The sequence below is a fragment of the Equus caballus genome, chromosome 31 (genome assembly GCF_041296265.1).
Source record: "Equus caballus isolate H_3958 breed thoroughbred chromosome 31, TB-T2T, whole genome shotgun sequence".
Lineage (NCBI taxonomy): Eukaryota > Metazoa > Chordata > Mammalia > Perissodactyla > Equidae > Equus > Equus caballus.
Window position 1 is genome coordinate 1,383,855 of NC_091714.1, and position 27,445 is coordinate 1,411,299.

At 44.3% G+C, this 27,445-nt stretch overlaps 1 long non-coding RNA gene across 1 annotated transcript; it reads left to right on the plus strand.

Annotated features, from left to right (window-relative positions):
- Positions 1 to 1,077: 1,077 nt before the first annotated feature.
- On the plus strand, positions 1,078 to 16,491 carry LOC138921619 (uncharacterized). The gene is made up of 5 exons (XR_011434349.1): positions 1,078 to 1,382; positions 9,769 to 9,912; positions 12,499 to 12,632; positions 15,579 to 15,689; positions 16,227 to 16,491. It is a non-coding gene; the product is annotated as an uncharacterized lncRNA (long non-coding RNA).
- The last annotated feature ends 10,954 nt before the right edge of the window (positions 16,492 to 27,445 follow it).

Below are 27,445 nucleotides of genomic sequence, written 5' to 3' on the forward strand. Positions count from 1 at the left end.
ACGATTGAATGTGGTTTATAGACACGCACGAGTGTGGAGACGGGACCAGCAGCTTCCGAGAAGGGACTCTGTGTCTCCTTGTTTGTTTCCAGCAACTATTTGAAGTGTTCCTCATTTGTAGGGGTCACCCCGGTTCCCAGGGACCACAAGCCAACAGTGTTCCCTCAGAAGAACCGTGATGCAGCCTTCCCAACTTGCAGGGGGCGCAAAAGCTGTGGCCTTTCCTTTCCATTGTTTTGTATATTGTAAACCTGACAGATGAAGTGACCCAGGCTTGACTCTTACGCTGGACCCACGATGGGCTTTGATGCAGCTGCCTGAGACGTCCTGCTGATTCCACCCCGGGGCTCTCCTTTCTGCGATTCCTCATTCACTCACGATGAACCGACTTCCTTTTATTTCTTTTGCATCATGAATATAAACTGGAAAGCACACATCACCTCTAAGATTCACTGACGTTACTTTAATTAAACACATACTACTGTGTGAGTTTTTAAAAGTTCAATCTATCTCAAAATGGGAATGTAAAGTCATGGAATCATGAGCAACATGGTAACCACATCTCCTCCTTCCATTCTTCTCACCTCCTTTTGGACGTGGCAGATTAAACTTTGGCTGAGGCTGTGTTAGAATTCAGAGACTTGGCCCTGGTTATCTCTTGCTGCTACTGCAAAGGCACTAATGACAACCAGCTGGGCGAAGAATGAGGTCCAGACCAGGAAAATGAGCAGAGCCTCCCCTTGGTGAGGCCCTGCTGCCACAGCGATGCCCCGGGTCGTGGGAGTCCCGGTGAGGAGCGGGGTCTGGGGCCAGGGCTGCATCGGAGGCCTGCTCGGCTCTGTCTCTTGGAGGCAATCGCTCCATGCTCCCACTGGTGTGCCGAAGTGAGTCTCAAATGGAGGCAAGAAGGGAGTTCAGAAAAGGAAGGTCCAGAGGACAGTTTGCACTCTTGCTGTCTCCAAGGACCAAAGTAGCAAAAGAAGAAAGTCAGTCAAAGTTTAATACTTTAAAGCCAATACATTTCTTAATATGAATGTGAGTGGAAAACAAACAACTTGGCCAATATTTCCCCAAACTGCCATCATCCGGTAACTCAAGAAGAAATTCCACCCCAAAAATAACAATAAAGAAAATCGAAATGAATACGAACCAACACTGGCCTTCACCCACAGGTAAATATTTTAATAAGTGACCCGGCTTGGATGAAGTACGATTGGCAGGCTCACGTTGAACTTGGCCTCTGCAGCCATCTGGACTCTGGCGGAAGCTGTGTCAGCCTCTCCATGAACACCTCCCACCTCCTGCTCTCCATCGCGGGCTCCAGCAGGCAGGACACGAGCCAGCTCCTGCCTGAAGACTTGGCACCTAGATCCCTTACACAGGTGTGACTTTATCTTTATAAATAATGCAGAATAAGTGCTATATATTCCTTTAATGAGGCAGAGAGAGAGAGAGAGTGAGGATAATGGGATCGATTGCAAGAGGAACTTTTAAAACGTACTTCAAAAACTTTTAGGGGCTGGCCCTGTGGCCGAGTGGTTGAGTTTGCACGCTCTGCTCCAGTGGCCCAGGGTTTTGCCAGTTCAGATCCTGGGCGCAGATGTAGCACCGCTCTTCAGGCCATGCTGAGGTGGCGTCCCACACAGCAGAACCAGAAGGATCTACAACTAGAGTATACAACTATGTACTGACGGGCTTTGGGGAGAAGAAGAAGAAGAAGAAAGGAAGATTGGCAACAGAGGTTAGCTCAGGTGACAATCTTTAAAAAAAATTAATTCATTGAGTTCATTATGTAAAAATTTTTCAATCTGTGTTGGCTCTTCCAAACTGTTACCGAGACAACAGTTTCTACTGTGATATCTAGAACAGAGTCTCCATCTGATCCAAGAACAAATGTGAATGAGACCTGTGGAGTCATGCACTGTGAGCAACCCTGAGGTCTTGAATAATAATTATTTTTTAAAAAATATAATTTTCATGTTTTAATGACAGAAGACTCAGAGTTCTAAAGAAATACATTTTATTAACAGCATAGTTTGGATTAGGATGAAATTTTTCTCAGGACAGTGGTTTGCTTCTTCCGTTTCTGAGGATGGTCAGTGGGGATTTTCATCGTCCCCTCTGGCCTCCCCCCACAGCCCTTGGGCCACTGAGCTGCCCTGCATCTCATTCACCAGGCCCTTGGCTGAGGGCATGCTGAGCCTCTGTGAAAACACAGTCATGTGAATTCAAAAATTTTGGACTAGTCCAAGGTTTCAGATTTTAGCAAGTCAAGAGCTGTCTCTTAAAATGTTTTGAGAAATATCTGTAATTGACTTTGATGTCTAAGTCATAAGGGTGTTTTCTCCATGCATAGTTTTATCTTTTCTCTTGCAAAAACTGCTAGATTAAATTATCTTTAATCTCTGCTTTTATCATATCCTCATTATAAATTTTTGCATAACCTTCTGTTTAGTAAAGGATAAAATCCCAAACTTTTGCTAGGTTTTCAGTCTGTAGCAGATGATCTATTGTTGGTCTCTCTCCATTGCCACGTGACTCCAGGGGCCTCCCTCTAGGGTCCTCGTCATTGGGTGACATCCTGTGAGCTTCTGGGGTTCATGTACCATGTCTATGGGAGCGGGCCAGCTCCAAGGGGAGACCCTGGAGAGCAGGGTCATTCCTGCAGATGACCTGCTTCTGTGCTCCATCCCGAGGCTGGGTTCCAGCCAGTGCCGGTGTGCAAAGGCTGGTGTGCAAAAGCTGGGAGGTGGGTGCAGGTGGTGTGCAAAGGCCTCATCCACCACCTGCACCCACCTCCCAGCCACACGACCACATGAGTGAGAAATGGAAGTTGTTCCACAGCCCTCGGAGGGCTTGTTTGTTAGCTGAACAAAGCTGGCTGGTAAATGAGCTGCAGGATTCAGCGCACCATCACCATCCAGCTCGTCAGTCCTGATTCCTTTTCACAGGGAACAGACTGAAATACCATTCCACGACTTTTTACTCAAAATTATGTAAGTCAGAACACAATTCCAGAACTGATTTTTAACAGAAGCTGATATAAGGAAATGCTCATATATAGTGAGGAAATTTAACTCCTCAGCCAATAATAAAACATAGCTGTTTATATGTACCTTCTATCATCTCTTCACACATCTAAAGACTTTTACTGTCCACCACGTGATTTCCTGAACTGGTGAATAATGCCTCCTGTTTCCCCTGAGACAGGATGAGTCCCGTTTATTTCACTACTGAATCACTGAGAAGGTGATGAGAGGAAGAAAGTGTTTGGGTAGAGGCCTCACATTTAACATGCACCCACTTGTGAAGCTATATAGTAAATAACAAAATAGCAAGCCCTCTGTCCCTGTGTCTCGCCAGAAGGTCAAGAGGATTTGTCAGGCGTCTCCACTGTCCTCTTTGGAAGGGGGTCATTATGTGTGGCCACACTGAGGGGTGTGGGGTGGTCATCTCCCTTGACCGTGGAGCATCTATATGAATTATTTGGAACTCTTGAGCACAGGAGATTTGTCTAGTTTCTCCCAAGATCATGTGTTTACATAAGTCTGGACTCACGGATATTTATTTTATACTCTGGGTTATAGTCTAATGTGACTTTATTTTTTTCCTCAAATTGTTCTGGCTTGGCTATTGGGAGCTCTTTCAGTTGGTGCCTGTGTCACTTTGACGTGCCCTCATCCTTTCTTTCTGACATTACAAGGAGCTCAAGGCTCAGCCTGTGTATTTCCCGCCCTGGCCAGTCTGAGAATCAGTCGTTTCTCCAAGGAGCCCTGGATGTTTGTGGACAACAGAACTTAGAAGCCAAGATCTGGGTCCTGGATGTGCTTGTTGCTACTGGGATGTCATTGCTTCTTGACCCTCTCATCTTTCAGAGTGAGGAGGTGTATGTGTATATAGTTGTCCAAGAGTACTAGCTCGTCTGTTATGCCAATCACAGAGATATGACAGATCTCTGATCATCTCTCTGCATCCATCAGTCTGTAGAGGAACCCAGGCGTGAGTCCATCCTGATGTTTGTGACTCTGGTCTGCGTTTCATGGGTCCTGCTGGCCACCTGCCTTGTTATTTTACTTTTGAATTTTTGCATCTCTGCTTTTTTTGAGCAAGGACCATATCCGTGTACTTTTTTTTCCCTAATAACTTGAGGAACATAAATTTGTCTAAAAATGCTATCAAAGCTGTTTCAGTTTTCTTTAAGGTATTTATATTGTGGTTTGCATTATAATAATTTTGTACTTGTTTAAATTTATCCAATCAGATGTGAAACTCTTGGAGAGTAGAGATTGTGTGTTTTCATTCCCTATTCCTCAGAGCACCTGGAACAGGCTCTCCATCGTGTCTTGAAGGAATAAGTCTTGGTTACTCTGTACACGTTTCAGGAAACACAGCCCTGGTCGGAATCCACACACTGTAGATGCTTCAGTGGAAACATCACCTCTTCTGCATTTAGGAAAGCTGCCAGCATCTTATGCCCTCATAGTATCAATAATATCCCAGTAGGAAGATGAGCCCTGTTCTTTCTGGGGTCTTCTCTCTGCATATAGACCTATCACCATCTCTAGCCTTACTATTCTTTCTCAGAGATTATCCACTGTAAAGGCAGAATTGGAATACTTCAGAAATAAAGTACTTTTATTTTTGGTAAAGATACTCAAACATTTGACAAGACTATGATTTTCTTTTTTGAGGAAGATTAGCTGTGGGTTAACATCCATACCCATATTCCTTTATTTTATATGTGGGACACCTGCCACGGCATGGCTTGGTAAGCGGGGTGTAGGTCCACGCTCAGGATCCGAACAGGAGAACCCTGGGCCACCAAAGTGGAACGCACGACCCTAACCGCTATGCATCAGGGCCGACCCCAAGAATGTGACAGTTTTTGTGGCAGTAACTTGTTTTTTATCTTTGGAGAAGTTAGCATGGGGAAAGTTATATAGAGTTGTGGGGTAGGAGCAGAAACAACTGGTTGTCATCAGGGTGAGCTCATGTCCACTGTGGTCGGCTGGATGACGAGTTAGGGAACAACAGAAGGACTGATTTTGCCACATAATCTGTAGCTCCTATTAGTAGAACAACCAATGTTTAATAATAGGAAGATCTCCCATGCATCAGCCCACATTCCCTGATAGTTATTCTGTGATGAGAATTGTACGTGGCTGTCTCTGGTTTCTCTAAAAGCTCAGAGAAAGTTTTTACTCCTTAGTTGAAGAGCAAACATAGAAAAAAATCTCATAGTTTTTGTCTGTGTCACAGTTAAAGCTTTGGCTCTTTGTCTTGTAACTTAAAGGATTGTAATTATGGTCTCTTACGGGATGGTACAAATTTGTCCTCTGCTCATGGGCCTTAATTGTTTCCTCCTGGGGAACCAAAATTACAACATTTCTTAATTCCACCACATTTTTACTTCTTAAACATTCTTATAATGCTTATACTGCTGTGGTATACTAAACTATTTCTTATGTAAAATTAAGTTATTTTAAGTAATGTCTGTACTCAGAATAACAGTAATAATAATAATGATAAAATAATAGATGTCTCGATTTTCATTATGAATTAGCAGTGTATGTCTAATTGTGGTGCACAAGTCAGGTGACCGTACACTTTATTATCTGGATCGGGGCTCTTCTGAGAGTGAGTGAGGCTGCTATGAATAATTCCACTGCACCCCGGGCATGAACTGGGGCAGGCCCTACAAAAGCAGGTGTGATGGTCACACTCCGAACAAACCCACAGAGAGATACAAGATTTACCCCTTGATTTTTTTTCTTAAACACTATTCAGTTTCCCTTACCATTTAGTCCCTCTGCCTACATATCGCACCGCGCCCAGCTCTCTCAGAGAGGGGGCTGGAGGGCTGTGCCCGGGGACAGCACATGCAGAGGCAGACAGAAAGGTTCATTCAGCAAAGGGATAGTGAGCTGGATCCTTAGAGAGGCTTGAGGTACTTGGTAGACGCAGGGCCCTCCAGTCCAGTGAGGACCACCCCAACCACATCATTCCTTAGCTTCCAAGACCAAATGAGAGCATTGGGGTTAAGAGCTGGGGACTGTTCACTATAGGGGGAACTGTGTGGAGAGTGGAGACGAGGAAGAGGACACGAGGCAGCAACAGGATCCTGAAGGAGTTTGTATGCCAGGTGAAGGAGTCTGGGCAAGGAACAAATCCAGGATTTCGAGAGGCTGTGGAAGATGGTGAGACTAGATTTTCATTTTAGGGAGATGACCCTGGATATGCAGAGGCTGGAAGAGGCTCCGCCAGGCTGGGAGAACACTTAGGAGGCACGGCAGTGGTCCTGGTCATGCAGGTCCAGGTTTGGGGGAAGCTAAAACTTGTGTAGTTTAAAGGGCCCTCTTTGTAAAACAAAGAATTAAAATTGTGAGTACGAATTCGCATATGAAAGTAAGCATTTATTTAAGTGTAATTTCAATTGGATGTAGGCATATTGCTGGATGCCGTTCCCATGCTGCAGTGGTTAGTGGCAGGTCACCCTCACACAGAAGGACCTGGGGACCACACAGTGTAACCCACTGAGCCAGAACTAAACACTCCCTAGTCCAAACCCTTGTAACCGACATCCAAGAATGCCCAGGGTCACTCCAATGCCACCTACCACCAAGGAGGGGGACTCAGTGGTCTTAACTATTGTGAAAACATCTGACTTTTGCAAGTGAAATGCCCCCTCCACACACATGCACCAGGTGAGAAGTCTTAAATCTTAACCTTCTTGAGCTTAATGGCAAATTCACTGCTGCATCTGAGTTGGATATTCTTAGGATCAGAATTAGGCAATGGTGATTAGAGAAAATTAATGGGATATTTAGAAAAACAGTATCTTTAGGATGTAGCGATTTCCTGGGTGTGGTCAGCAAGACCTGTTGGATGACCCTAGGTTTCTGGCTTAGGCATAAATTAAGCATCCAGGAAGTATTCACTTTGTTGGATGCAAGTCTTAAAAACCAGAATGTATCGAGGAAGAAGTCAGTAGAAAAGAAATAAGCAATAACACCCTACCCTTTGTTCAGGGTGATTTATTGTTACAGAAGGAATGAGGGGTACATTAGCTTTTGAACACGGGGTGCACCTGGCAGTGACATTTTCATCCAGTGACTGTGGCCTGGCTTTTGCTCTTGCTCCATGAATCAGCTCCACAGACTGGCTTGAAGAGATTTGACACTAAGTGGATGTAATTTTGCAATTGGCAGGATGAGTTAGTGGGTAGAAGTTTTAAATGGGAAGACATTTTTTCATGCTTTTATTTGATCAACAGATTGTCTGTTTTGGAGCTGATGTCAGTGCCATGTGGTGTAACAACACTACGTCATACGTTATCTTTTGGTCAAGAGTTTAACCCTACAGAGAGGACCATGATATGCACTTGTCTTCCTGAAACCTCATGAAAACATCATGCAGATGGAACAGTTCTGGAAATGGAAAATCCTATGAAGGAGAGTAAGAATTTCCGTGTGAGAAGCAGTGATGTAAATACGACCATGTTTGCAAATTGGTTTTTACCATTTTGTCTTAGAAAGCTGCAGGACTAAAGACGAAAAGATGGCATGCCTGAAAATTGATACTACTGATGACCAGACGTTAGAATTTCGTTAACAACTTCAAAAGTCAAAGAAATATCCAAGTGCTATGCCTTTCTTAAAGTTTCTGAGTCCACTTTTAACTGGAAAGGCTTATGGTTGAAGCGAGCCTAGTTTTCACCTGGAAGAACCTCCTAGTCGAGACGCATCTTCTGAGAACCTCACAGATGAGTGGGTACCGAGAGGGAGCCTGGCCTTTCCATACCACGCACGGTCTGACCAGGTAGCTGCCTTCTCACTGGGTTCAGGAGGCTGCCCTCTGTGGTGGGGCAGATGCAGACGGGGTATTTCCATCCTGCACGTAGACTGTGCTGCCTTCTGGGATCCAAATCTTCCTAGGAGAACTGATGTTGCCGACTCTGGAAAAGGCCGATTGTAGGCACCTCCTGGGAAGAGGAACTTTTCCCAACAGAATTTATCTAAGCACTCAACAGTTTCCACTGAGGGAAGAAAGCATGTGCTTCTCCCGTTCCAGCTCTTCATGGACCCCAGCGGGGACCCTGCAAGAAAGCAGAGCAAGGGCTGGTTCATGAGAAACTCTAGGCCAGGGCAGGTGCAAACAGCAGTGCCAATTGGACACTCTATGCGAGCAATTCTCCACTTGTGCGTGGAACTCTGTCTTCATGAGCACATGGAAGAAACAGAGCACGCTGCTGCCAGCCCCTCTCTGTGCCCAGAGGGAGGCGTGCCTGCCAGGGGAAGTGAGTCACCACTCATCCCCAAAGCCTGTGGCTGTGCAACACAGGAGGAGAAAGAGGCCAGCGCCATGGGATTCCAGAAGCACTGGTGGTGGAGATGCTCTGTCCAGACTAGAGGCCTTGCAGTAGCAGGCGAGGGCCGAGCCAGCACCGGGGCAGCCTCCACTCAGGGGGAGTCGCCTCTGGGCTGCTTCCCCACCAGCTGCCTTCACCGCACCTGATACTCTTATGTGTGGATTAGGTTCAGAGTCCCTTTCCCTGTTGGCAAGAATTTAAATTCAAATATAATTACACAACACGCCATAATTGCTGATAATTATTAAAATTAGGCATGGGGATCTGGAAGTAGGAAAAGAAGATCTGGCTATGGCTGTGTACAAACACCCGGAGAGTTTCGTGACAATACCTTCAGAGATGAAGGAGGGAAGCTCACTCCTCCTCCTATTCAGACAAGCCCAGGGGACCATTGCGTTTACCATCAACCCCACATGGGTGATGCTCCCTAGTCCTGAGTGTCATGAAGAGAACCACTTGGACTAAAGAAAGTGGCCTGGGCCATCTCAGCCACCTCCTCTCCAGCATGAGGTGTTGCCACCCCAAAAAAGAGCTGAACCTCCTGGAGCGGGCCGTGGGGAAGAAGTTCTCTGTGAGAGAGACGTAGAATTTGCCGTCGTCTCTTAAACTCTTGGAAAGGAAATGATGAAAATGGTAAATAGTAATTAAGTGTAAGATCAGTACATTAAAATGCTATCAGTATTCTGTTTCTTCCTGTGTGTTATCTTCATATTCTATTTTAATAAGCACAAAGTAGCTGGAGGGAAAGTTTTGAAATTCAACTCTCAGGATGCCACATTCATGACTAGAACCTTCCGGAGTCTTTCCATTGCTCTTACGTAAACTGAGGAACATTAACATGATCTTCCCTCAGCTCTGTGCAGGTGCAGAATTGTATATTTGTGAGACCGTGAGCTATAAACTTCGCTTGCTCACTCAGCAGTGATCCTACTCATGCTTCCTGCTATAAGTGTTTGACGTTATTCATCTTCTGCTGTTGCATCAGCCCAAGAGACGGTGTTTAGAGTGGACTTCTGTTGGATAACCAGTACTTTTCATACTTGTTTGGTAAGAAGCCAGGAGATCCACCTGTTCCCGACCCTGGCCCAGTACGGCGCTGTGAATGCAGCTTGAAGCTGTGGGAATTTACAAGGAGAAACAGTTTCTGGACAATCAGCCCCTATGAGATTATTTTTTATGAGACTTCCTTCATTACGATGTATAATTAAGGCAAGAATATGCAATGTTTATTTCTAAAGGAAGGGTGTCAATTTCACCCAGGGTCCCGCATGCTTTGGTGCCCCCATTTGCCTCATTAAGCCTCAAAAAATACCCTAGAAGCTCTGTCTCCTGCCTTGTTAGTTGGAGTGTCTGCCTGGGCACCAAATGAAACAGTCTATTCCTCTTTGCACAACTTTCAGCTGCTAGGCTTTGAAGAGTCCCTGGACCTTGGACTGTGCCCTCCACCGCTGGCCCTGCTCTTTAGAATCTCATGTTCACTGTGGTTCCACGCTGAGCTCCTCGGCTGAGGTCCAGAATCCTGCAGAACTCGGACCCCCATCCAGGTGAGTCAAGTAGGTCCTAACAAGGTGAAGCACGGATTCATCTTTCCATAAGGCAGCTAGTTCTGAAAACACTGGAACGTCTTTGTGACTATCTAGAATAGAAACACATGTTAAATTTGGAAAAGAAAGCTCAAAGTGGCACTTTCTTGGGTCTCTTGAATCCCCAAGAAGAAGGTTAACTTTAACTGCCAATGGATTACCATCCATTTACATTTTAGCCATTTAAAACAGGATATAGACAACTCCTCGTTTTTCCCACTGATTGTAGGTAAATTTTAAGTGTTCTTCACTGTGAACTTTAATCAATTATCTTCCTTATTAATCTTTTGCATGGTGGCTTAAGCAATTCCAAGCCACTGCTGTTCTTGAATTCCCGATGTATTTCCTTTCCAACTGAGAAGGAATTCCTTGTAATTTGGGTTCTCTGTGACTCCCGTAGCACTAAGATAAAAATTGGGGAGAATCCAAAGGCTTCTGCAGCTTCAGAACAAGCGCCCTAGGTCCCACCAGCCTGGAGGCAGAACTTTCACCCCAGTGAGTCCATGATAGCGTGCTTGGGACACCATTTCTGTGTGTCCTGCAATCCTGGGTCTCACTGTGTACCACCTGCCATGTCTGGGCTCCTCTGAAAGTCATTTGAAGTCCCCCTCATCACATCTTTTAAAATGCATGCCACTTTGGATAAAGAAAAAGAAATCCCTGGCGATTCTTATCTATGCTCCATGTTCAGTATCAAAGCTTGTCTTCCATTGCCTCAAGCCATGCTAATTGGTTGAGCATAATCATTTTTAAGTTGATTTTAAAAAGCTATCATCAAAGTATAAACTGTTAAAAAACTTTAAAGTGTCCATCCAAAAACTACATTACAATTTTAAAAGTTCTCTTTCAAATGACGCAAGACTGCCCCTCCCTGGTCCTCTTTAGGTGGTTCTCAGTTGCGTCTCCATCACGGGAACGCTCGCCTCTTCCGGACAGGCTGCTCCAGCTGGGTGGTTCAGTGATCGTGACTGAGATCTTTGAAGCAATAAATAACCATTTTATGAAAAGCATGGTTGGTTTTTCTTTGAACACCAGAAGCAGGAAATCTTCCTTTTTACATACATGCGCGCTCATACACACACACACAGATGCAATACCCTCTTCCTTGGGCTTTCCTGATTTTGTCCAGAGGAAAGTCATAATGAACTCCAGGCGTCCCAGGCGGAGGGAGGGCCCTCCCACATCCAGGCTTGTGGTCCTTCCCGGTTAGGCCGTGGAGTCAGCTGCACTGCTAGCAGGAATCTAGCACTCCCGCTGTTGCTACTTCACCTCCACGTCTTGAATATCCATGCTGGGGAGGGGGTGCTTTGCAGAGGGGAGCATCAGACCAAGTAAAGCAAGGGATGGTGAAAGACGGTGTATTGGCACGAGAAGAAATGTCAGAATCAGATTTTAATGGGGTTGGTTTCTTGCTTTAGTGCTATCAAAAGTCCCAGAGAAGTGGTTTCCCAGTTTTTATTGTGTAGATTAGGGACATAAGTGAGCCCAAGCCCTTCTAACCCAGACGGCCTCTCCCACCCTACAGAAATATGATTTTCTTTTCTCGATGGCACAGTGGCAGGTAGATGACCATAGACATTCTTGAGGATGTTGCCCTCAAGCAGGACTGAGCCTACTGATGGGCTGTGGTTGTCCCAGAGGAATGGGGACATCTTCTTGGGCAAGGAGAGGGGAACTGAAGTCATTGTGTGGTCATGTCTTCTGAATGGAGGAATTCAGAAATTATTGTAGGTTCTCTTGGGTAGTCTTAGTTAGTGGGGCTCAGAGACAGAAGCCCATGAGGGCTCCACACAGTTCCAGTGGCTGTTGTTGCAAGTAAAGAGTATGTGTTGTTCCAAATCATGACCAGATTATGCCTGGGCTTCTTGCCTGGAGTGCCCGAGATTTTGTGAGGGAGGAGAAGGAACAGAAGGGTGAGGGGTTGTGAGGGACAAGCCCATCTATCTTGAAAGGGACTTGTGTCTTATCTCAAAGGGTCTGTAGGGGTCTGAGAGACCAGGGCCTTATCTCAAAGCTGCCTGAAGGTCCTGAATCCATCTTGGGTTTGGCCAGCAGGCAGGATCCACATCTTCTCACATGAGTGAGTTTGCAGAACGTCCAGGTCCAACATGCCTGGTCCTTCCCACTCCTAGTAGACTTGAATGAATCCTGGTGATGGAGCTAATGTGCTCTGAGTTCTGTCTACACAGTGACCTGTTGTGACAGAGGGATGGCTGTCCTGCCGCACACCATGTCAGCTCTCCTGATGTCTGTTGGGAGTGGCCAACATCAGCTAGGGGCTATTTGTCTTTCTTTCACTCGTGTGAAGTGACTGTGGCACAGTGTGAAGTAGGTATAAGCTAATCTAAACCCCTGGGAAACCCTCTGGCATGCTGATCCCACTTTTCACAACGTTGGTCTAAAATAGGTTTGAGCTGTGGAAGATGCTCCAAGAGCAGCTGGGAATCCTTCAGAATTCCTCTCTGAAGGGGACGCAGCAGGTGGACCTATTCCTGCCCTTCTCACTGACGGGTGGATGTCTTCCCTTTAAATTCTGCAAACTTCCAGCTCTGAGAACTGCAAGTCTTTGCAGGGTGTGCTGAAACTAGAAGTTTTACTGCCACTCGAATTTTCTGGGAGGAAACTGATGCAGGAGAGAAGGGATGATGGATACATCTCATATCACCCGCAACAAGTTCAGGGTAAGTAATTCCAGTCTCCCCTCTGAAAAATGAGCAGGAAAAGGGGAAGTGTTCTGTGCTATCCTCTGTGGCTTCATGCTCCCAGTTCAAGGCAAAGGGGCTGGTGGAAACTTTTCCCAGTTGGGAGCCTGGGTTAGGGGCTGAGACGGGGAAAGGAAGACCCCTGGGACCGTGGATTCTTGTCAAATATCTGAGTCCTGCCCTGTTCCCTCATGGTGGCTGGACCTCACCAGTGGACAGTGATGGGCAGCGTTCCTACAGGGCCAGGGATCAACTTCTTCAGGAGGTCATGAGAGACTCTAGGAGCAAAAGGGACAAAACACATTAGCAAACGATTCCAACACCGAGGAAAACATGGGTGGACACTAAACCCGTCAGGCCAAAAGCAAGCTCAAAGTTCTCCCCAAGCCACTTGTTCAGAGACTGATATTGAGAGAACTGGAGGGAGATTTGGGTGATAAAAAGCAATCAGAGATTCCTTTAAAGGGTTGTGTCTTCTCTATGAGCTGGTGGTGTCCTGAAGATGGGCCAGCTGAGGTGATTCAAAAGGCCAGGGGCTGCCTGGGACACCTTAGAAATAACCTTTCTTCTTAAATAACTAATTCCTCCTTAGTGAATTTCTAGACGGCCCTCTTATAATTAAATATTTTTATATTTAATAGCATTCTACTTGTATTGCTCCATACTAAACTATTAAATGATTGGCATAACTCACTTTTGAGAAGATTCCAAATAAATTACGAGATTGGTTCCACATGATGTGTTATCTTCTAAACCAACATCATGTGCTCCAATTGAAGAAATATTCAAGTAAGATTGGGAGCACATGCTAGTTTTTCTCTTATGATTTATGTAACATGTTTTTTTAAAAAAAACACATATTTGGAGATTTAGAGAACATTCAATAGAATTCTATTTTATTAGTAAATTTAGAGTAATTCTGTTGTGTCATTTAAGAATTTGGGGTGCATACAATTTATGCGTTTCTGTGAGGCAAAAAATCCCTTTTTTATACTCAAAGGAATTGTGTATTTCTAGAATTCCTTGATGAAAGCCAATGATTTTGTTTAGAATTCTTTTGATATCATAAAATAAATTTATATTTAAAAGATTGTGCTACAAATCATGAGTTCATCTAGGCTCTCAGTTATTTCCCTGGTGTCATCACAGGATGCTTCTCAAGCTTCTTCCTCTAGCCAGATCCTTCCCGGGACCATTAGGGTGAACTTGGGAGTCAAAAGTCCATGTTTTTTGTGGCTGAGTGTGGAGATAGGCTCACCTAGCTAAACAGAGATTCATGACACCCTACAGAAATTCAGCCCCATGACCAGCGTCTTGTTGGTGGCGTGCTCTCGAAAGCCATCGAGCCTCAGATACAAGTAGGGCTAGTCTACCCACATGAAAAAGGCAGAATGGTGTTTTCCCATCTCAGATTATTTAGAAAAGAGTTGAAATGCCTTTCATTCTTCTATTTTCACTCATTTTTCACCATCTTATTTCTGCAAGTTCTACTGAGGCACCTTCCGAAAGCTGCCCAGATGGGCTGTCGGTGTGGCTCTATCTGGTGCCATCAGGAAGTGGCCATCGGAGTTCTTTCCTGACTTCACTCCTGAGAGCTCTGCCCTGTTATCAAACAGCGCTGTAAAAAAGGGAAGACGGGAACTATGAGGCCAGGTGGCAATTACTAGATATTCTTCTTGCTCCATTCATATGTTTTCTATTTGAAATCATGATCTATGGGCTCCAGATACTGTCCACCACGTTATATGTCTCATAAAAGAAATTATACTTTGGTTTGGCCTCAAGTATCTTGATTTTTGTGATCCAACCAGATGGTCAAAGCTACATATGTCATTTATATAGGAATAAAACCAGATATAAAGATAGGAATTTGAGATATCCATGGATAGCCTTAAGCAGACACCAATAAATACAGTATTTATGTGCATTCAGAAAAACAGACTACAGTAACCATGTGCATGAGAGAATCTAGTCAAATCTGTTGTTAATATTTTAGCTTTCTGCCTATATGGCTCTGTGTGTGTGCACGTCTGTGTCTTTGCCAATGGCAAAAATTAAGGAGACCACCCACATTTGGCATTCTCCCTCTCTTGTTCCAAGTAGATTTGGGATTAATTATAATAAAAGTTGTCGTTTGTGGACAATTAATTTTAAAGTGAATTTTATATACATACATACATACATTTTCCATGTAAAAATAGCATTATACGGAGATAAATATATGTGTATATATATATATTTTTTTTCTATACACATGGTGTGATGGTTGATAGCACAGAGTCTAGAGCCTTGCTCTGTGGCCTTGGGCAACTCAGTTCACCTCTGTCAATTTCTTCATCTGTGAAATAAAGATGATAATAGTACCTGCCCATCTGTGTTGTTGGGAGATTTAAATGAGTTACTGTTTGTAAAGCATTTAGGAAGGTGCTACAGAAATATTTGCTAACTCACATAGTCTCATTTAGTTCTCTTCACCACACTGTGAGGGGATGTTATTTTCTCTTTTAACAGAAAACAAAGTCTCTGGCTTCTGAGAAGTGAAGGGACTTGCCCAAAACTTGACAGTGACCTTTTTCCTCTCAACTCTGAGCTCTTTCTGGTTCATTTAAACTGAAGCAGTTGGTGAGGGAGTGCATTTTCACACATTTTCAGTGTACGTGGAGAGAGTTTTTAAAACCATCATCATCATCAGACCTGCATTTGTTGCTTTACTGTTTGCATTGGTCTTCTAGAAGCTTTACAACCAATCCAGTGCATGTTTTCCTCATTCTCACCATTGTGTCTGTTAAGCATTAAATATCGGCACCTTCTTGGGGAAAATGGCAGACATAGCATTTTCCCTTCCTTTCAGCCTTGTCCTCCTTGTGCCTGGAGCCTTATTCTTCAAACAATCTTCTTATATATTGCATTTCACCTGTTCCCCAGGTCCATCTTCTCAGGACTCCAGAGCTCCCTGCCCCAACCTGGTCTCCCAGGGCCCTATTCTCATAAGAAGAAGGAAGATCCGTTGAGCCAATTAGTATTAAGCTGCAAATGGTTGGTATTATGTATGTAAATGGATTAGAAACAAAAACAAATGCTTTGAATGTTTTTAAATCCCAAGATTGTGGATTTCTTCCATCTGATGACCAGGGAACCATTCTCAAAATATCAGGAGATGACACAATTATGAGTTAACTGTGTTCTCCTCAAAAGATCATAAATAGGGATTCACTGCCATCCGGAATACATTGAAGGTATTTTGTCTTCGTAGAAGAGCTTTAGATGGAGAAATTATTGCAGTATTTCCTATAAATTACAATCACACCAAATGGCTACTTTCCTCACTGGAAATAGTACCCAGTGCCCAAGTGAGAGGAGAATATTCCGAATAGTGTTTATACCCTTCGTCATAAAACAATGACCCTCACAGTGCCATCCACGTTTGAAAGCGTGCATGTTTGCAGGTTTATGTGGCTCAATTTGTAGATGTATATTGTTTAAAAGTGCATGTGTCTGTGTGTCCCTATATCATTTCCGACTCACAACTGTGCATGAAGCATGAGGACTGATGTTTTTTGTCTCATTTTACAGAGGAAGAGGCCATGATGAGGTGATTGACCCAAGGAGGTGTTGCTGGTCAGGTGGAGGTGGAACCTGTTCTTGGACGAAAGCATTCTAGCTCTCCGTCTGGCAGACTCTTCTTCCTTGCTACACTGCCTGTGCTTTTGGAATTTTTATAACTCTGTAACCTTTCCAATTCAAGGCCTCTAACGTTTTTCTTTTTATTGACCTGAAATTCACAAAATATAAATTAACCATTTTGATGTGAATAAAATGGTGGCTTTTAGTACATTCACAATGTTGTGCAGCCGTCACCCTTATCTAATTCCAAAACATTTCCGTCACCCCTAAAGGAAATCTTACAACCTTTAAGCACCCACTCCCCTTTTCTCCTACCCCTAGACCTTGACAACCACCAATCCGCTATCTGTCTCTACTAATTTGCCTATTTTGGGCATTTCGTATAAATGGAATCATACTATATGTGGCCTTTGTTTCTGACTTCTTTCGTTGAGCATAATGTTTTCAAGATTCATCCACATTGTAGCTTCATTCCTTTTTATGGCTGAATAATATTCCATTACATGGGTAGACCACATGTTGTTTATCATCTAACGCTGGACATTTAGTTTGTTTCCATCTTTTGGGAATAGTGAATCATGCTGCTGTGAACATACATGGGCATGGATATGTTTGACCTCTAACATTTTTGAAAAATCACCAAAATGAAATTTCATCTTTGGAATCAACATTTAGTAATCAAGACATCATTAGAGGGGCCAGCCCTGTGGCCGAATGGTTAAGTTCACGCTCTCCACTTTGGCAGCCCAGGGTTTCACTGGTTTGCATCCTGGCTGTGGACATGGCTCTGCTCATCAAGCCATACTGAGGTGGCATCTCACATAACACAACCAGAAGGACCTACAGCTAGAATATACAACTATGTACTGGGGGGCTTTGGGGAGAAGAGGAAGAAGAAAAGAAAATGAAGATTGGCAACAGACGTTAGCTCAGGTGGCAATCTTTTAAAAAAAAAGACATTATTAGACATTTAATGTGAGAAACAAAGGATAATTACTTGTGTCATGATATCTTGGGCTTTGATGTTCATTACTAGGTATAAATGGTTATTTGTAATTCCCCCAGGACTTTTAAAGTGTCTTTTCTTTCTTAAACCCTGTGATTATCATGGAGAATGATACTTACAGTTGAACATTTCATGAGCATTAAACCTGTAAACGCTCCACTGTGAATCCTTCATCTAATGCCAGAGAAGTTACTCTGGGTCCTCGCTGTCTGTAGAGTTAGGATTCAAACTAGTTAAAAACCAGCAAATTTAAAAATGCTCATCTTTTATGGAGATAACCTAAGGTTGGAAGACTGGAGGACCAGATTGAGCAAATATTTAAATGACTTTATCTAGGTTACCAAAGGAGATTTCTGAAAATGACAGATTGGGTAAACATACCGAGAAGGCATAGGAATGACCTTTATGCTATTTATAGAAAACATTAGTGATGATATTTTTCTTACTTTCTATTGCTAAGCAGTGACAACACACATATGCAAAATACTGCCTTACAATGCTCATAATATAAACTTCACTTTTCTTTGTTTCACATTTGTGGTTTACTTCTCCCAGTAGAATCTTCAAATTATTAAATTTTTTTCTTTTGGCTTATGAGTTAAGAATTATGGGCTATTAATTCAATTTGTTAAGAATACTTTGAGTGATTTAGCTGGGAGTGGTTGGTAATTATGATTTATTCATTTAGACATTTATTATTTATTAAACAAACATGAATTTGGTGTAATCTATTATTGACCAAGTCCTCTGGTGGAAAAAAGAGAGGGGATTATCTCCTGCCTTTTTGGCAGTCAAGGGGGCATTTCACCAAGATTTATGTTCTACTCTTCCCTAGATGTGTGTATGGACAAACTTTTAATTGTATAGAGTGAAATATTTATCTTAGGAAATTTATACCCACCTGTGGTATCAGGAGAAGAGGAAAATGTCTTTAATGACATAGAATGTCTTCATATTGATAAAGTTTAGACAGAATATGCTTAGAGGATTGAACCATTGCCCTAAAAATAGAAGAACATTAGCTGAGGAGGCAACTTGAAGAAGTTAAATACTCAAAATACGCACAGTAGTTTTATGCATGACTTCTAGCACAAAGATACAGGAAGATGGACCACATACAGTCTTCAAAAAACACATGTTCATTCATGTTTCTCAGGGAACAAATACAACTGGGGATATCAATGCATTTTTCTCCCTTAATTCCTGGTAATGCCAATGCAGTTATGTTGTCATGTAGAAGTGGACAGAAGTGCCTCAGGACCGAAACTAAGGCCTGGAGGCTCAGGACTCCTACTTCTGCACATGAAGAGCTTCAGCTGACACGTGGTTCTGCTAAGAGCAGACATTTTTGATGGTATCTGACATTTGCCTTCTTTAAAACCATCCACACCTGACCTCGCACCAAAGAGAAGCTGAGCAGGCAAATACACAATTCTCTTTGCATGCAAGGATGGGGTGAGAAAAATGCCCGGGATGCTCACACATAAACAATCTTGTTACTGTCATAACTGCTGAACTAGGTCATTGAATTCAGTCTGGGTGGAAACCCAGCTGGCTGCCCGACGTTGGAATCTGGTGTCCATCGCAGTCAAGATGAGCTGCTGCTCTTCCTGGATGAAAGGGGTCCAATGCATCGACCTGCCCCCAGGTGGCTGTTTTGTTTTCTAAAAGGATGCTGCCTAACTGTGGGCTCAGCTGTGGTTTCTGTATCTGAAGGATTAAGCATTTGACAGTGACAGGCAGTCGCTACATCAGCTGTGATCAGTTAGAACCCCACGCTGCTGGGCCAAGCATAGCCCCCATGCGCGCTGCTTCCACGGGCCCACTGTGCCAGCATGGGGGGCTGTGGCACAGGGTGGGTGAGTCATTTTGTCTACTTGGCGTTTGCGTGTGTGTGTGTGCATGCCTCATCAGTGATAGATCTTCTCAGCAAAGAAACAACATGTAATAAAAAGAGTGTCACCGTCGTAGGTCATGATCTCCATTTCCAATGGCCATGTGCCCACTCCCACAGTCCATACTGCTCAATTCCGGAGGTCACAACGCCCACTCCACAGACTGTGATGCCCATTCCACAGGTCACGATGCCCACTCCACAGGTCATGGTGCTCACTCCCATTGGCGCACCCACTAACCACTTGTCTAGCTCTCTCCTTGTCACCTTTTTCCCTCTAAGCCCTTGACCAAACTGCCAAGCTATTCATCCTCGCTCGTGATTCTACATATATTTTCACTTTAAGTCAAATCTGTTTCACAGGCTGGACGTGGTGACTGATTACGTGGCCTGAAGTTCTGCCCCTCAGCCTCTTCCAGGGCCACACCCGAGGCCTCTGTCCTGTAGTAACAGCTCTCTATTTTCAGCTTGCACCTAGACATTGAGATGTCTCAGCTGTGACCAGGCTTGTCCCTCTTCCATCTAGGACCCAGTGGGTGGCCACAGATGTGAAAAGAGGCAGAGGCTCTGGGGAGCAGCGGTGGGTGGCCCAGCTACTTACATGTGCATTTTACATTTGGGGGCCTCTTGTGCTCAGTTCGCATGAACTGTTTCCATCTCTCGGTCCCATCCACCACGCCATGTGCCTGCGGATGCAGGGTATGTAGAGTCCCGTGGTGAGGAGTTTATCACCAGGAGAGACTGGTAACTTGCCAGGCCCCGGATTTTGAATGGCAGATCATTCTCTGCTTCACGTGGGATAGACTGATCCTAGCATTTTAGGGGCTAACATTGGGATTTTCCTATTGGGGATCAATGTAAGCTTTGCATACTCCTCTTCCTCACCACAGATACCTCTGAGACTGGGGCGTCCTCGGGTCATAGGGCCCAAGTGGTGGTCAGATTGCATCACAGCCTGGACCGGCTGGCCGCTGCACTGGTTTCCTGCTGGAGAAATCCTGGAGCCATGACCGGCCGCATGTGTCTCTAGGCATTCAACCAAGGATGGCGCTCCCAGCGCTTACCTCCAAACACAATTTCTTTTTTTGTAATACTACGGCGGCAATTTTGCATGTCAGCAATACATTTTCTGGAAATCACTTAAAAAAGAAACGGTTGTGGGGGCCGGCCCCGCGGTGCAGCGTTTGAGTGTGCATGTTCCACTTTGGCAGCCTGGGGTTCGCCGGTTCCGATCCCGGGTACGGACCTACACACCACTTGGCCCGCCATGCTGTGGTAGGCATCCCACATATAAGATAGAGGAAGGTGGGCATGGATGTTAACTCAGGGCCAGTCTTCCTCAGCAAGAAGAGGTGGATTGGCAGCAGATGTTAGCTCAGGGCTAATCTCCCCAAAAACAAAACAAAACAGAACAAAAAAAGAAATGGTTGTGTTGAGGGAATATTTGTGTGTTTCATGTAATGAAGGGTCTCCTTTGACCTGGTTTGACCTCCTGGTACCACAAATGTTCCAGTCTTTAAACCTGAGATTGAAGAATCAGGACACAAGTGGAGGGATGGTGCAAGGGTTCAGCCTCAAGAAAGTGTTTTCCTCCAGGCTGGTATTTGAAAATCCCTGTTGACCTGTAATACAATTCCTGGTCATCAAAACAAGGGGAAATATTATATTCTCAGAGATCCTGGGGAATAATAAATCATCAGAAATAAGACCAGTAAAAGAAGATTGTATAAAGCAGATCACATGTGCCTTAAACACAGACCGTTTTCATGTACTGCCCACCAGGAAGGCTCCTTGTGACAAATAGGGAACATTTTTTCAGTAAGAGGATCCAAAGTGCAAAGCCAGCAAGACGCTCACCTCAGCAACAAAGCACTGAGCCATCGCGATAAAAGCAGCTGGAGTCTACTATCCACCTCATACTATAGCCTGGGGGAAGAACATTAGAAAGCATTTAGTTAATACTTTAGTAGTAACGTACATTTTTAGCAAGTATGTCTACCCAGGAACTGAGTGGTACATTAGCCATCCTGCCAGCCTATTTCAGGTTCTCGGGTTAAGCTTCTGGAATTATCTGTTCTTTTTCTTTCTTCTTTTCTTCCCTTCTTTCCCTTCCCTTCCTTCCTTCTTTCTCTCCCTCTTTCCTACTTTCTTCCTTTTCTATAAAATTGTGTTCATGGGGCCAGCCTGGAGGCACAGCGGTTAAGTTCGCATGTTCCGCTTCTTGGTGGCCTAGGGTTCGCCAGTTCGGATCCCAGGTGTGGACATGGCACCACTTGGCAAAAACCATGCTGTGGTAGGCATCCCACATAGAAAGTAGAGGAAGATGGGCATGGATGTTAGCTAAAAAAAGGGTTCAAATTACAGATCCGGCAATTAAATTTTGATTGCTTTTTTAACTTGTTTAGATTTTCCTTAGTGATAATTTCTATGACATAAATAACTAGAAAAACACTTCAATCACTCATGCCTTATTCTCCTGTGGGGCATCTACTCTGGGCACAGGTCAGTGACATCCCTGCCTCTAGGACTATACTTTCTCCTGGGAAGAATGTTTACCTTTACAAACGCCCTTTTTAGCAGGACGCACGACCCCCAAGAGGCAGGAACCTGGTTTTTGGGAAAGAGAGTTTTGATCCTGGCCGCAGGGAGCGTTTGATTAACGTACGGCAGCTGGGGCGTGCACACTTGAAGACACGTTTTCATTCTGGGCTCTTTACTCTTAGTGGAGTTGACTGTCAGTAATCTAATGTCCACATTGCTTTGTGTTAATAAAAATGGGAGAAGTGAGGAAGAGTTTATTTCTGAATGTGTGCGGGTGGAGGGAAAAATCGCTTTTTGGAAAGATCACAACTTATCTTTACAGTGTGCTGAAATCAGAAGCTGAAACCCTGAATAGGATCGGCGTTCCCAGATCTGCCCCAAGGGGATTCGCTGGGACGTTAAGTTGCCGTCTGGCTGGACGATCAGTGTGTCTTCCTGACCCTTACACCCACCTGGTGCTGCTTGGACAATGACAGGTGATGACACACATCCTCCTCCGTCTGTCTTCCTCAATCCAGAGCACATTAAGGTGACCAAAAATTCCACCCTCAGCAGCTCCTATATCATGAGAAGTTACAGGACCTTATACCAACCACAGCAAGACAGACTTAAAAAAATAGATTTAGTTGAATTCAAAAAGGCTAGAGCAAAATACTTCTTTTACAAGAAGGCAGAATATGTCTGGCTATGGGTACACAGTAAAGAGGGAAGGAACACACAGGACGTCTGGGAAAATAGGGTTGTATCCAATTATTATGTTATAAATCTGGGGAGAGCTTCCCTAGTCAATATGAGTCCAATGAATGAAAAAAATTAACAGAGTCCATCCACGTGATGCTGTGGCGATTTCCCCTTCTAGTCCTGCGGGGCGCTCTCCCTCTGACATAGGGGAGGGGCTTTACCATTCCCGTGACACGTATCAAATCTAAATCTCGAAAGGGAGGTAGCTTCTGCCCCCTGCCCTGACTCCATCCCAGTGGTGGGAGGCTGTGAAAGAGACTCTGAGGCTCAGAGGAAGACTGTTCTGGAAGATGCTGCAGAGAACATGCTGTGTGGGCACCGGTGGAGCCCATCTGGTTATTGTAATTTTATTTCTCAAATAGTGAAATGGAGGCTTGTGGAAGAAAGCATCTCTGTCTAGTTTTGCTTTGAATTTCTCACAATAGTTCTTGCTTAACCTTGCATAACCTCAGTTCACTACAATTTCTCTTTCTTCCTATGAACTTTCTTGAGGCCAACGTCTTTAATAAACGTTGACAGGTGGTTTATCTGCTAGACCAGAGACCTCCAATGGCATGGTCCATGGCAGCCTTAGTGTCGCAATAATTCTTTTTCGTGGTGCCCCTAGGCCAAAGGAAATATCTAGCAGTTCTTTTCAGTAAGCAGTTAGATCCAAAGGCCTTAATGTGTGTTTACTTCCCCTGAGCATAGCACGGCTTCTCACACTTTGGGATCAGGCGGACACTGCCACCTCATGTCCTCATTGCCACATTGAGTTTCTGAGGGTGAAAATCCTGCAAAGACTGGACGTGATTGAGAGGAATGTCAGAATCTGGTGAATTATGATCTATCTCAAGCTAGTAGTTCCACAGACAGACATCGTTGTATTTCTTTCAACAATTTACAGGACTCAGTGGCGCCCCCGTGAGTTCACTGGGGATCCCTATGGAGCCTCGGTACACAATTTGGGAACCTTGGAGCCAGACCAATCATTTCATTTAAAAGCCTCTTGTGGCTTCCTGTCTCCATGATAAAGCCAAACCTGTAAGCCTGACTCTCAGCGTTCTCAACCATCTGCTCTACTCAAATCTGTTTTCCCCCTCGCCTCACCATGGCTATTTGGGCTGACTTCCCTACTACCCGCAGGTCACTATGTGACCGCCTGTGGGTTCTACTCTTGTGTTCGCCTTGAGTGGAATGCCCTACTCTTCTGCAAGCAGAGCCTCTGACCAGCACTTGGGTTGTCCTCGTTGGGTTGGTTAATTTGGGAGCTGATCAAAGGCAGCAGGAATGAAGGAGGAGAGTCAAACGAGAAAAGAGGAAAAGACAGTGGAGGTGCATTTTCCCAGGTGGCTGTTACGGACAAGGAAGGCTCGACCACACAGGGACTTCTGAGGAGAGACAGGAGGCCACCCAGAGTGACTGCTTTGAGGCACTTGTCCATGGGGCCTCACGCACCAGCAATGGCGGGCTGCCCTGAAGTCTCTGAGTTCCCCGCTTTTCCAAGCTGAGCTGGCCTCTGAGGCCCAGGAGAAAGCCCTGAAGATGAGCAGTGGAGAGACGCAGGTGCTTGCTGCAGGTAGGATGCTGTCAGAGCACACAGGACCACCCGCCCCAGTGGGGGTAAAGGTAGAGCAGCTTAGGGATTGATGTTGGGCACAAAACACATCTGCCTCATTGCTCCACTTCACTCTTAATTCTCAAGCAGCCCAAGGAGCCAGGTGCTGTCACTGTTATTTCTGTAGGGAGGATGATAAAACTGAGGCACAGAACAGCAGCTTAGCACACCCCAAGACCTAACAGACTCCAACCCACATCTGTCAACCGCGAGCCTTTGTCTTTGCTGTCATGCTTTGCAGCCTCCGCAGATTCCTTCATGACTCACATCCTCATTAGCCGCTGCTTTCTCTCCTGTCGTGTCCTATTCGTTAGCCTAGACTTACGTAGGATTGCCGAGGAAGCGTATCCTAAAATTTTGGGTGGAGATGCTTCTAGCCCTTCTCTTTATGACTCAACTCAGCAGATCACCAAAATCAACCTTTCTACTTTCTAAAATTATTCTTATTTATTCTTAGTCATTTAAATATAAATTGGCAGGCTCCAAGGTCACCTTGATGTGCCTATATTTGGGGAGGGTCTGGATCATTTGTGCGCAGAATTCCTGGAACTTCTCTGAAAGGACAGTGACTCTCCTGCAGATTTAGGCTAGAGCATCAGGAAAGGGACAGGCTACCATTTGGGAAGTCCACTCTAAGGAAGAGATACCACAGGTCCTAACAGACAACTCCTGTAGGGGAAGGAGGAGTTGGTCTAATCTCCTTGATGCTCCCATAAACATGAAGGTCAAAGGAAGGGTGAGGGTATGCATATTAGTTTCTTATTGCTGCAAATGACCACAAACTTAGTGGCTTCAACAACTCTTTTTTTTTTTTTTTTTTTTGCTGAGGAAGATTGGCCTTGAGCTAACATCTGTGCCAATCTTCCTCCATTTTGTATGTGGGATGCCACCTCAGTTTCCTCAAGCCGTTCTTACCTCCTAGGACTTTTGTGAGAATTAAAGATGGCAACGTGCCTGGTGCATAACAGACATGTGGTTACCATCCCACTCGTCTTCTCTCTCCCTTTCCCATCCCTCCCACCTTCAAAATTCCAGCTCATTCAAGTTTCAGTGTCTATACCAGTTGTCCTCTACTCAAAGAAGATTTTTGCTGAAATAATTGGTTTTAGACATGAGAATTAAGCACTTTCTTTTTTCAGCAGTACCAGCGATGTAATAATTTTTTAAAAAGCCTTATTTTCTAACTTTGCTTTTTTCAATATTCTCTGTCAGTTGTTTGACAAACGTGTCATGTGCATCCTCAGAGCACGGGTCCCTCATTCTCTCTTGCAACTCCTTTTTCTTCCCACACTCACTCCTAAGTTTTACAAAATGTCCAAATATTGGCATCATCCTCAAGTTGTATTGTTACCCGGCAGTTGTTTCTTCTGGCACATTCTGTTCATAGGTATTTATTTGGTGCCCCTCCTCTAAACTCTGGGGTGGAGTGCCTCCTTGGGGCCCATCCCTGACCCTGCTTGTCCATGGATGTAATAATAATCCATCCAATGACCTTCCATTTCTCTGGGCGTGTCGGGTTACAGAAGGAGGAACACTAGTAACTGGGTGTCACACGCCACACGTGGAATTGTAGTCAGAGTTCTAGAATTCATTCCAAGATCACTTACTGAAATAAGGACTCAAGTCTGAAATAGGCTACGCATGGCTTCTTAGAATTTTTTTTTTTAATTTCGAAAACTAATGCAAGATTGTAAAGCAGCTGGTTGATAGTGTTAACTACAGTTGAATCTTGGGTCTAGGATAAAACATCTATGAAAACACTTCCTTCCATCCTCACATTCTAAACGACTTAGGTTCTTTCCACTCCAGGTAGGAGAGGGTGAGGCCCCTCTGCTTGGGGCACCTGACTGGTGAGCTGGGACAGGCATGTGGGTGTTTAACATCTTGTCTCAATTTTTCTTGTGCAGTTGAGGAGGAAGCAACACGTTTGGCAGTTATGAGAACCAGAGGGAGGGCAGAGGCTGCTGCTTCTCCCAGAAAGGCAGTGGCTCGGCATGAAGCCCCAAGTCTTCTCTGGGTGGAATAGTCAATGCTCCTAGAGAAATCTTCTCCCCAAATATGCTAGCAGACAGCACAGGCTTGGCTATTTGGTGCATCCAGTGCGAGCGTTCATCCCTGCCCAGAACTTCCAAGAAAGATCCCGCAGGGCAGCCTGTGTTTCCCCCAGTCAGAGGTTGGAGGGCTGTCCCTTCAGGAAGTCACAGCATCACTCCTGTCATTCTCTCCCCTCTGCAGACCTGGATCTGGGGACTCTTTTCCTCTTGCTCTTAGCGTGTGGGAGACCATGGGCCTTCGTATTTCTGAAGTATCTGTTGTAATTTCTCCTCTTTTGTTTCTGATTTTACTTTCTTTTTTTCCCAGTGAGTCGGGCTAAAGGTTTGTCAATTTTATCTTTTGAAAGAACCAGCTGTTAGATTCATTGATTTTTTTTCTGTTTTTTTTTTTGTCTCTATTTCATTTATTTCCACTCTGAATTTTATTATTTCCATCCTTCTACTGATTTTGGACTTTGTTCTTATTTTCCTAGTTCCCTTAGGTGCACTGTTAGATTGTTTATTTGGGATTTTTCTTCTTTGTTGAGGTAGGCCTGAATTGCTATAAACTTCCCTCTTAGAACCACTTTTGCTATATCCCATAGATTTTGGCATGTCGTATTTTCAGTGTCATTTGTCTTCAGGTATTTTTTTGTTTCTTCTATGACTCAATAGTTGTTCAGTAGCATTTTATTTTATCTCCACAAATTTGTGGCTCTTCCGGTTTTCTTCTTGTAGCTGATTTCTAGTTTCATATCATTGTGGTCAGAAAAGATGCTTGGCATTATTTCAATCTTCTTAAATTTGTTAAGACTTGTTTTGTGGCCCAATATGTAATCTATCCTGGAGAATATTACATGTGCATTCAAAAATCATGTGTATTCTGTGGTTTTGGATGGAATGTTCTGTACATATCTACTGAACCCATCTGTTCTAGTGTGCAACAAAAGGGTATAACATTTGTAAATATCTATGTGCCCAACATAGGAACACCTAAATATATAAAGCAATTATTAACAGATATACAAGGAGAAATAGACAGTAACCCAATAATAGTAGGAGACTTTAACACTCCACTTATACCAATGGATAAAGCATCCAAACAGAAGATCAATAAGGAAACTTCGGCCTTAAATGACACATTAGACCAGAGAGTTTGGACTTCTGACACGACCCAGGGCCAGATGTTCCTATCTGCAAGTGACTGTTCTAGGATTTCACTCAAGGGAGGGGAAGAAAGCAGGGGGGGAACAACAAGGGAGCTACTCTATGCTTCTGTCCTACCAAGCTCAGCCCCTTAAATACAGGGCTTATAGTGACTATTTTATCATACAGCTGGTTTTAACTACGTAAGAG